Source organism: Octopus sinensis, linkage group LG4 (assembly GCF_006345805.1).
Source record: "Octopus sinensis linkage group LG4, ASM634580v1, whole genome shotgun sequence".
Lineage (NCBI taxonomy): Eukaryota > Metazoa > Mollusca > Cephalopoda > Octopoda > Octopodidae > Octopus > Octopus sinensis.
Window position 1 is genome coordinate 156,527,255 of NC_043000.1, and position 13,195 is coordinate 156,540,449.

At 36.3% G+C, this 13,195-nt stretch overlaps 1 long non-coding RNA gene across 1 annotated transcript in view; it reads left to right on the forward strand.

Annotated features, from left to right (window-relative positions):
* The first annotated feature begins 222 nt into the window (after positions 1 to 222).
* The window catches only part of LOC118763298, a 27,465-nt gene continuing 14,492 nt past the window's right edge, over positions 223 to 13,195 (forward strand). The window contains exon 1 of the long non-coding RNA XR_004999049.1: positions 223 to 347. This is a non-coding gene — a long non-coding RNA (uncharacterized LOC118763298). The remainder of the gene's footprint in view (positions 348 to 13,195) is intronic.

The window sequence follows — 13,195 nt, forward strand, 5'->3', positions numbered from 1 at the left end:
ATTGTGGTGATTGGAGTTTGTGGAGTTTGGATAAGGAGCAGGTTTAGCGTGGCCGTATCTGTTGGTGGGGTCACTCACAATACTACCACTTTTCTTAGTGCCACTATATTTACTAATGGAGCGTCTAGTTCCTGCTAGGTGGGTAAAAGGACAGCTTTGTTACAAACATAATCTGTCATGAAGAGAATAGCGGCAGATATTGGGATTCCGTTTGTAAGAGGAATGTGATGTGGTTGTCTGTTCATGGATGCTCCATAGTTGATGCGTCTAGTTCCTGGAAGGTGAGTGAAAAGACAGTCTTGTCGCAAACACATCCTCCCACGGAGGGAGTAACGGCAGATTTTTGGGTTCCGTTTTGTTTTGCGCTATATATATATGAAAGTATGCATATATATATATATGAAAGTATATATATATATATATCTATATATATATATATATATATATATATATATATATATATATATATTTATATGAAAGTATATATATATATATATATGTATATATATATACTTACATACATATATATATATATATACATATATATATATATATATACATACTTACATATCTATATATATATATATATATATATATATATTATATAATATATATATATATATATACAAGATAAGAAAATGGAGAAATACATCTAAATCAAATATCATTACCAGATAATACTCAATCACATACTTTATTAAACCACTACATAAGAGACTGTAGGGTTAAATATAAAAGCAGAACAAAACAGTGTACATAAAGGAATGTACATAAAAAAAGTGTGCATAAAAGAGTAATGTTGTATAATATGTGAAATATATATAAAAGAGAATATAAATATAAGTAAATATAAATATAAGTATAGATTACATCTTACAGCTGTTTCGGCCATGTAAATAAGTATGTCTCATTTTACCAATATTAGCCCTTTATGGTTGGTCAATATATAGATATAAATGAGACATTTACAAAAATATCATAAGGCCTCTTCGGAGATTATGTAATAAAATCAGTCTACATATATACCCACATGGGTGTGGGTACATACCCATAATACAACATATACATATACATATGAGTGCATATATTCATACTCTTACACGAGATGGACAGATAGATGGACTGGATGAATAGATAGATAGAGAGAGAGAGAGGAGAGAGAGAGAGAGAAGGGGAGAAAGAGAAAGAGACAGGCAGAGACATAGACAGTAAGAGAGACAGAGACAAAGGGAGACAGAGAGAGGGAGACATAGATAGAGAGAGAAAGAGAGAGAAATGGAATGGGAACTTTCACATGATAGTCTGTATGTAACATACAAAAAAAAAGCTTATACGCCCGTTTAACATTTTTCACATTGATACAAAACCTTTGTCCCAGATGGGGCTTATTTGACTGAATAAATTCAATACATTATTATTGCCCCGTCCTTTTGATCGATTAGAGTGGAATGTAAGACAAGGCAGACTTTGGAGGAGAATTTGAAATCAGAATCCACACATAGATAGAAAACAAAATATGATTTGGCCGAGATTTGTGAAAGCTGTCCGACAGCTAAATATTTTATAGTGTACCACACCTTAGGGCATAAAAGGTACTTTAAGTGGAACCTGAGTTGAGAACAATGAAACTAGTTGTAACATCACCACGTATCTAATCCTTCTAGCTACGGTTATACAATTAACAACGCCCTAATGACATATTTAATGCCAGTTAACCACTAAATGAATACTTGGTGGACTGACCACGTATTCTGTTGTAAAAGAAAATTACGGGCGTGTCTCTAGAAACTAGAACGCTAAATTCAATTAGGAATAAAAAGATATATACATTTAGGTGTACAATAGTGGTACAAAATACAATTGTACTCTGTTCCAATCCTCAAAATTCGTTGCAAGTAATTATTTACTGGTATTTCATTATATTGATAGCATTCCAGAAAAATACTACTGTATACTTTAAAAATAATTGTTTCTGCTTGCTGGTACAAGCAAATAAAAATACTATGAAATAACTATACCATAAACGTTCCGTCTAAGAACAGTGACAACGTGCAAACTAAGTTACGGGGACGTAACGCATTAACACACACACACACACACACACACACACACATGCATACGACGGGCTTCTTTCAGTTTCCGTCTACCAAATCCATTCAGAAGGCTTTAATCGGCCCGGGGCTGTAGTAGAAGACTTTTACCCATGCTGCCTCGCAGTGGGACTGAGCCCGGAACCATGTGATTGGGAAGCAAAATTCTTACCATTCAGCCACGCCAACGCCTATGGAGGGAATATGAGAGCCACCCGGTAGGGAATCATTCGTAGATCTTCCGCGTGACATAATGGGATACTTACCACTATACTATCGAGGACCTCATGTACGTATACGTATATATATATATGTACCTATATACCTACATGTAGACCGCATATGCGTATACGTATATATACAGGGTGTATACAGGGTGTTCCAGAAGTCACAGATGGGTTTCAATTTTTAATAACGTCCTTAATTTTATAAATAGATGCATGAAATTTTGATATAATATAAAGATATAATGGAAATTGATATGCATAAGTCAAAGTTTGCAACATCACTACACTACATATGAAAAATGACAGCCATTTTCGGCTTCGCACGCCTGTGCTCTTTCTAACACTTGTACCATAACACAGGAGGCGCAATGGCCCAGTGGTTAGGGCAGCGGACTCGCAGTCGTAGGATCGCGGTTTCGATTCCCAGACCGGGCGTTGTGAGTGTTTATTGAGCGAAAACACCTAAAAGCTCCACGAGGCTCCGGCAGGAGATGGTGGTGATCCCTGCTGTACTCTTTCACACCACAACTTTCTCTCACTCTTACTTCTATTTGTTTCTGTTGTACCTGTATTTCAAAGGGCCGGCCTTGTCACTCTCTGTGTCACGCTGAATATCCCCGAGAACTACGTTAAGGGTACACGTGTCTGTGGAGTGCTCAGCCACTTACACGTTAATTTCACGAGCAGGCTGTTCCGTTGATTCGGATCAACCGGAACCCTCATCGTCGTAACCGACGGAGTGCTTCCATCCACCATAACACACTCGAGGGTTTCAGACCCCACTTCTCTGATTTTTCTATCGATGTTCTCCTCTAGTTGCACCACGGTCTTCGGTTTGTTAACGTAAATCTCCTAAAAAAAAAAAAAATCCAGGCTAATCAAGTATGGGGAACGCGAAGGCCAGTTGATATTGCCGTAGCGGGAGATTATTCTCTCACCAAAGCACTGCCGTAGCAGCTACATTGATCCTCTAGCGGTATGAGCAGTTGCCACATCTTGCTGGAACCATGTGTGAGGTCAACTTTGAATGGCCAGACGCAAAAAGGTCTCAATCATGGCTACCTGAAAAAGCAGGTTTACGTCAACAAACTGGAGACCCTGGTGCAACTGAAGGAGAACATCAATAGAGAAATCAGAGAAGCGGGGTCTGAAACTCTTGAGGGTGTTATGTGCAAGTTTTGGAAAGAGCACGGGCGTGCGAAGCTGAAAATGGCCGCCATTTAAGCAATATAATTTTTCATATGTATGATGAATGTAGTGGTATTACAAAATTTGACTAATGCATATTAATTTCTATTATGTCCTTTATATTGTAACAATTTTTCAGGCATTTATCTATAAAGTTAAGGAAGTTATTAAAGATTAAAACCCATCAGTGACTTTTGGGACACCCTGTATATATATATATATATAAATAACAAATTAATAAATAAGACATATGCATATATACATACATACATATATGTACGAACCTACATCTACATGATGTATATATACATGCATATATGGGTACAGGACACCAAAAAAACACAATGAGAAACGAAAACAAAGACACAAAACCAAGGAAATGGACATTTTTCTTAAACAAGGAAAAAATAGAGTACAGGACGTTCGACGTTTTTTGGTGTCCTGTACCCATATATGCATGTATATATACATGTACATGTAGGTACGTACATATATGTATGTATATATGCATATGTTTTATTTATTAATTTATTATATGACGGAACGCACGCATCCATTTCTAAGTAAGTTTGTTCTTATATATATATATATATATATACATATATATATAATCTATATATATATATATATATATATATATATATATATATATATGTATATATATATATAACATATATATACATATATACACAGACATACACACACACACACACATACACACACACATATTATATATATGCTGAAACCCCTCCCTCTCCACGCCACCAGTGTTATCCAAGGGAAAGGCAAAGGCCGATACAGCTTGGCACTAGTGACGTCGCAACTCATTTCTACAGCTGAGTGAATTGGAACAACACGCAGCTCCGTCCGGGATTCGAACTCATAACCTCATGATCGTAAGTTCGACGCTCTAACCACTGAGCCATAAAATTTAATTAGAGGATATGTTAACCTCATGAGGGGGTGGTTACATCCAAAGAAATACTGGTTCAAAATATATTATTTCTGGAGAATGAATACCTAGTATTTTTGGATAAGCCCACATACAACATCCAAAGGTACATCTTTTTTCCACTGATGAAATATATATGTATATTTAATGTACAAAACTACATTATTGAGTATCAACTGAAACGGCTGTAAGACGCGAAGATGACCAATCTGTTAATAATAAACAATTATTAAATTTCTTTATCTCCATTTTCTTTCTTCTTTTATACACACACATATACATATATATACATAAAAGTATGTATGTGTATGTGTGTATGTATGTACGTTAGTACGTACTTACTATTTCTTTACTACCCACAAGGGGCTAAACACAGAGGGGACAAACGGATTAAGTCAATTATATTGATCCCAGTGCGTAACTGGTACTTATTTAATCGACCCCGAAAGGATGAAAGGCAAAGTCGACCTCGGCGGAATTTGAACTCAGAACGTAACTGCAAACGAAATACTGCTAAGCATTTCGCCCGGCGTGCTAACGATTCTACCAGCTCACGCACGTATGCATGTATGTACGTATGCATGTAAGTACGTATGCATGTATGTATGTACGTATGCATGTAAGTACGTATGCATGTATGTATGTACGTATGCATGTAAGTACGTATGCATGTATGTATGTACGTATGTATGTATGCATGTATGTATATATGTGTGTTTGTATGCATGTATGCATAAACGTCGATGTCAGACTGGAAAGAACGCTACAAATTTTTGTCGACGAATCTTTACTGGAGATTCGCATGAGACCTAGAATAATGTTTAAAAATATCTTTGCCCGGAGTTTTTTCATATCTAAAACAAAGAAAACTCGTGAAAAACAAAAACAACTTATGTCGGAGGTGCGACAGACAAGATTCTGTAATTGAGTTGAATTTGATGTGAGTTGGAAAAACGTTGACAGCTTATACTATTTGCGACTGAACTGAAACTATTGTATAATAATAGGGTCAGATTAAACGAACAACAAGGTGCGCAGTTTGCTTTCCCATTAGGTAGACGGGTGTGGAAAAGGATGGGTAACAACATACGAAAAGTCAAAGAAAGCTATAATCAAGATTTTCCAACGGTATCAACAACAGGAAGAAGTTAGGAGTGGTTTTAATGAAGAAACTCCTGTTTCCTGTCCATAATGGTGGCTTCTACATTTCTGCATTCCTACTACTTGCTGCATTAAACTGTACACTTTTTCTTGTACAGTGTATATTTTCAGGAAGTTCTGCAGGCTCCTAATGGGCGTCCGTTTCCTTCAGATTCCTGGTATGACCGAATGGTGTGGTCCAGGAAGTTCAAGATTGCTACTAGAAGATGGGCTGCTATTTACCAAGGAGGGTGACATGGTGTTATATATATATATTATATATATATATATTTATATGTGTACATACAAATACATACATACATACACACACATACATATATATATAATATATTATATATATATAATATATTATATACATACACTTACACACACACGTATATATTTGTAGGTTTTAAAATATGTACTGGGGTCGATTTGTTCAACTAAACCCTTCGAAACGTTGCTCCAGCATGGTCGCACTCCAGTGATTGAAACGATATAAAACACAAAAGATAAAAGAATTCAAAACAAGAACTTCTAAGATAAAGAAATCAATCGCACAGTTTCTTCATCTACAAACTTGCCAGAAGCTGTTTCCGACATATTGTTTGACACTTTTACCCATGCTTTCAGTATTTGCCTAATCTCGTTTCATCGTTTTCTAGTTTTCTTCTCGCCTTTCGTTCTTTCGGCTAATTTTCTCTTTGTCTTTTGTTCTCTTCGTTTCCCACTTTCTCTTTCGTTACTTCATTTTTCTTTTCATCTTTCCTTCATGTCTTTTCTTAGTTTTTTTTTCTTTCCGATCCGTTTTTCTTCTACTTTCTTATCTCTAGCTTTCTCTTCGTCCCCTTTTAATTTTAACCCTTATCGTCTTGTTACCCTTTTTTTTTTACTTCTTCCTGTGATGCCAGCATCTTTCGTCTTTTATTTCCACTTTGCTTTTATGAATTGTTTCACCAATTTCTTAATGTATTTTGCATTTCTCCTCTCTCTCCTCCTCCTCTCTCTCTCTCTCTCTCTCTCTATATATATATTATATATATATATATATATAATCCTCTTTTTTGCTTGTTTCAGTCATTTGACTGTGGCCATGCTGGAGCACCACCTTTTAGTCGAGCAAATCGACCCCAGGACTTATTCTCTGTAAGCCTAGTACTTATTCTATCGGTCTCTTTTCAGAACCGTTAAGTTACAGGTTGTCAAGCGATGTTGGGGGGGGGGGGGACAAACACAGACACACAAATATATACACATACATATATATATATATACACATATATACGACGACGGGCTTCTTTCAGTTTCCGTCTACCAAATCCACACACAAGGCTTTGGTCGGCCTGAGGCTATAGTAGAAGACACTTACCCAAGGTGCCACGCAATGGGACTGAACCCAGAACCATGTGGTTCGTAAGCAAGCTACTTACCACACAGCGACATATATATATATTTTATACATGTGTGTATGTGTTTGTGCGTGTACATGTGTGTGTTTGTACGTGCGTGTAATAAGTGGAATGGAAGCACTCCGTCGGTTACGACGATGAGGGTTCCGGTTGATCCGAATCAACGGAACAGCCTGCTCGTGAAATTAACGTGTAAAGTGGCTGAGCACTCCACAGACACGTGCACCCTTAACGTAGTTCTCGGGGATATTCAGGATGACACAGAGAGTGACAAGGCCGGTCCCTTGAAATACAGGTACAAACAAAACAGGAAGTAAGAGTGAGAGAAAGGTGTGGGTGAAAGAGTTACAGAAGGGATCACCACCATCCCCTGCCGAGCCTCGTGGAGCTTTTAGGTGTTTTCGCTCAATAAACACTCACAACGCCCGGTCTGGGAATCGAAACCGCGATCCTATGACCGCGAGTCCGCTGCCCTAACCACTGGGCCATTGGCTCTCCGTTGTAATCTCTCTCTATATAAAACGGCAGTTTGTCTGTGCGTGTTTCTGTGTGTCTGTTTTCTCGTACCCTCACCTGACCACGGCTTTCAACCGATTCTGATGAAACTTGACACACACATAGCCCAATGTCATATTCAAAACTAACGCAGCGAAAATTTTGAAAAGTTCCCCCAGTTCTGAAAAAAATCGATAAATTCGACATGGGGTCGAGAATAAAAAAAAACAAACACAGACTGTCTAGGGACGCAACTCAACCTTTTTTCTCTCAAAAAAAAATTTACCATCTTTTTTTTTCATTTTTTGGCTATTTTTTTGGCATAACTCTCTAAAAATGCTTTATAGTTATTTCCCTTACAAACCTGAGCAACGCCGGGCGATATGCTAGTAAGTAATATAAAGAGAATGACACAGTTATATAGTATACGAATTTTATTTTAGAGCATTTCAGTCGAATTATTTTTCACGTGTTTTAAGCTATTTTAACATTATTATTAATACTCGTAGGTTTCAATTTATTGTACCTCAACGGGTTCTATGCTGGAGTTAGTACATTTGAAAATATAACAGTTATTGCCTATAGCTACCTTACAAATATATATATACACGCTCACAAACACAAACAGTCACACACACACACATTATATAGAGATACATAAAGCAGGACTAATGCGCACCACACAAATATAAAGGTGTGCGTGTGTACATATATATATATATATATATATATATATATGTGTGTGTGTGTATGTGTGTGTGTGTGTGTGTGCGCGTGTGTGTGAATGAATTTGTATGCATGTACTATAGGTATGTGAATGTATGTGTGTGTATATATATATATACATACATACACATATATATATGTATGTATATATGTATGTATCTATGTATATATATATATATACATAGTATATACCTGTATCTTAAACTGTCTATTGGTTCCTACAAATTCTTCCACTCAAGTATAACGCGCATAAATACATACACAAGCAAATAAACATATACACTCACAAGCACACTTACAGCTATATACACACGCACGTGCACACACTAACACATGAAATCATTATAGAAGTCATGTATAGTTTAGATGATATATATTTGTGCAGGTATGTATATATGCATGTATGTATGTATGCATGTATATATGTATATATGTATGAATGTATGTATGTATGTATGTATGTATGTGTTTATGCATGTATGTATATCCTCGATATTTGTTCGGCATCTGTGACAACAGGAAGTTGTTGTCGTCTGCTATCGCTCGTTTCGAAACTACTTCCGGGATGGGCGGTAATTACCGAGCAATTCGATGGACATATGCGATTTCCATTTTTCGTTGTCTTCAATTTGCTAATGTTACTGACACAGCGACTACCACTACATCTACCGGTGTTTATTATTTTGAACAGAAATACTGAGATTGACAGACGCACGCACACACACACACACACACACACACACACACACACACACCATACACACACGTTTATGTGTGTGTATATTTATATTTATACATATATACATACAAACACGCACGTTAGTGTTTTCTTTTAAGTTCAGTTGTAATAAAAACAAGACTTTAACAGAGTAAAAATTTGTTCTTGAACAAGAGTGATTTTGATAGTGACTTCGAATTTTCGGCCCCAACTTCGAAATCACTGCCAACGATATTCTGGTATATATGTGTGTGTTTATGAATATATATACTACATATACATACATACATACATATATATATGTATATATAGATACATACACACACACACACACACACATCATCATCATCATCCCATAAATAATGCGGTTTTTTCAGTTCATGAGCTAAAAGTCGGAGGAGGTCTGGATAAACTACCAGCATCAACTTGCTATAAAAGCAGGTCATAATTTTACCTTGTCCTTAATCTTAGTGCAAGTTTTGAAGAGTGCCCTACGATTTTAACAGTTATTTTTTCGAAGCTATAATGGGAGTGACAAAAATGTATATTCGGTATATTTTGCTTTATGAGTTCAATGAAGGTAACTCTAGTTACGAGGTGTTTTCTTCCCGCTCCACTTTGAAGAGTGGTTTATAGGCCACCGGCCATTAGCAACTGACGAGACGTTCTAAAGCTAAACGCTTTATGGAAGCGAAGCCCTGGGTAACCCCATAGACCGGCCATATCTATCTACCCATCTACCTATCTACCTATCTACCTATCTGTCTATCTGTATAATTCATAGATAAAGGTAAACGAAAGAATTTCTAATGCCAAATATGCCGAAAAATTGGACATATTGTCCATTAACCATATAATTTTTTCACAATACGCACGCTACTCGAAAAAAGCTGGACAGAAATTTCTAAAAAATTCCATTATTACCATATCGGACCGATTTCAGGGCTAGCTTATAACAGCCCTCTCTTCGTCGGTGATACATGTGGCAAAAGAAATAAATGAGATACTTACTCATACCCATGGAAGAAGCAAACACTAAGTCATGAGCACAATTAAGTACCCCAAATACATCCAAAATAGAAATACTCTAGCCCATTCGAGACACGTGCGATTTGAACTGATGCTTTCACAGAGTGAAAGAGTCCGGAAGTGAACGCTTAAATTTAAATTTAGATATAAATATCTATCTGTATATATCTGTATATATATATAAGAGAGAAAGACGGTGAGATAGGAACCGGAGTAGAGGAAATAAAGAAAAAGAGAAAGTGAGAGAGGGGGGGAGTAAGAAGACAGCTACAACTATAGATCTTAGAAATGGATATCTGGGCGCATGGATGGATAGATAGATAGTATGGCTGGGTAGATATCAGGTTATCTGCTTTTCTAGTTATGTTACTAGCCAACTGGGTAGCTAGATAGCGAAATCAATATATAGATAGACAGAATGATAGATATATATATAGATAGATAGATAGATAGATAGATAGATAGATAGATAGATAGATAGATAGATTGAGATGTAAGTAGGTAGGTACGTAGATAGATAATTAGATAGATAGATAGATAGATAGCTATGGAGACATACAGATATATATATTATATATATATAATAGTAGGTGAATGAATTATCCTATGTTTTCGTTCGACTCCATTCTTTCATTTATATATATATATATATATATATATATATATATATATATATATATATATATAGATATATATAGAGAGAGAGAGAAGAGAGAGAGAGAGTCCGACAGTCAGAAGAAGAAAGAAGATAAATAGACAGATAGATAGATGGGTAGACAGATAGATAGATAGAAGATAGATAATAGATAAATAGATAGGTAGGTAGGTATATAGAGAGACAGACAGACAGGTAGATAGATAGATCGATCTATATTAATGCAGTTAGATTGTGATAGAATTATATGCATAAGTAATTAGAAAGAGAATAAGGCTATGGCTTACTCGGGGCACATTCTAATCAATAAGAAGAAAAGAACGACTACATTGCCTGACATGCTATTTCCGGACACTAAATTACGAACAGGGATTAAGTGCCAATGGAAAAAGATGATAAAAAGAAAATGGCGGACATAAGAGAATACAAAAATGGTATTTTAGTGAGTATTAAAGAATATTGAGCGAAATAGCAGAAAAGATAACTAGACAGACAGGCAAACAATTAGGCTGTACAATCATACTTGAAAGTAGCAAATTGCAAGGAGCCAGGATGAGAAGGGATGACATACAGGAAATGAGTTTAGCAATCAATGAACATTAAATGTGTTATTAAAAAAGGGGATATGAAGCTATAAACCTTGTTGTATTTATCTTTCCTCACCTTCAGAGCAGTTCTTTCATTAAAGCGTGGTTAGGATAAAAGATCAATAAGTAGACAACAGGGAGCGACACTGCGAAAGACAGAATTAAAAAACAGAAGAAGAAAGAAAGAAACAGGATGAATGCCCTGAGACAGTCCATGCAGGCAAATAGGAAATCACTTAAAACCTTAGAATATAAATATATTATATACTAGCAGTACTAATACTATCATAGTTATATGGATATGGTATATATAGATATATATATATTTTTATATATATTAGTTTTATATATATATATAAATTATATATACAGACTATATATATATATATATATATATATATACATATATATATATATATACATATATATATATATATATATATATATATATATAAATATGCCTATAATATATCAGCTATAATATATATAATAAATCAGTGCTCAAAACCACATACGAAGATATTAGAAATGGCAGCCAAATCGGTCACCATTTCTAATATTTTCGGTAGTGGTTTTGAGCAATGTTGCAATTAACCCTTTATTATAATTAATATAATCCTTACCAAATATGGTATTTTCCATACCGATAAAACTACTAGGTGAAATTTATTAATTTTATTAAATTAATTATATTTTACCCTTTTTGTATATTATATATATATACTCTTTTACTCTTTTACTTGTTTCAGTCATTTGACTGCGGCCATGCTGGAGCACCGCCTTTAATCGAGCAACTCGACCCCGGGATTTTTCTTTGTAAGCCCAGGACTTATTCCATCGCTAAGTGACGGGGACATAAACACACCAGCATCGGTTGTCAAGCAATACTAGGGGGACAAACACAGACACACAAACACATACACACACACACACACATATACATAAATATATACGACAGGTTTCTTTCAGTTTCCGTCTACCAAATCCACACACAAGGCATTGGTCGGCCCGGGGCTATAGCAGAAGACACTTACCCAAGATGCCACGCAGTGAGACTGAACCCGGAACCATGTGGTTGGTAAACAAGCTACTTACCACACATCCACTCCAGGAATGACAAGATGTGAACGAGGACAGGCGAGGTCCCTCCTGAACCTCATCAACACCCTGTACATGGAGCAGGTAATACTCCAACCAACCAGGGCAGGTAACACACTGGATCTCTGCTTCACAAATGTCATGGATCTATCCATAATGTGAAAATGACACCGACACTACTCTGGATCACAGCGTGATAGAGCTGACCATGTACGGGCCAAAAGAGAGCACGACATGCAGCCTACAAGAAACCCCCAGAATCTTTCCAGCTTGAACTACCATAAGCAAACGGGAAACAAATTGAGAAAGAGATCCTCAAACAAAACTGGCCTAAATGTCTCTCCTCGCCAGACATCGACGTGAAACTTCAACAATTCATGTCGTGTAATGCAAGCCATATGCTAAATGTGTCCCAGAGAGAAAGGCCACTGTACACAAGAAACAATCCCCAGTGAGAGGAAAATTCTAATGAGACGGCGTACAAAATTTCAAATCGCCTAAACAAACAGATTGAAAGCAGTGAAAAGTCCCGCCTAAAAATAAAACTGTTGGAAATCGAAAATGTCTGCAACTCTCCATGAAAAGGAAAGAGCAGAAAGAAGCCTGGGCTATAGACAACATAAAATCTAACCCCAGAGCTTTCTACAGGTATGCCAAAGAAACAGCTACGGTGCACTGTAAATAGGGCCACTCCTCGAAAAAGATGGTACACTTACAGGAAAACCAATAAGGGTAAGTGAAATACTGAATGAGCAATTCAGAGTGTTTTCACTCCACCCTTGGGCATCTCCAAATCACCAATCCAAATGACTTTTTACCACTGCAGATATAAAATCAGAGGCGGCGACGATAGATTACATCGATATAAAGGAAGACGATGT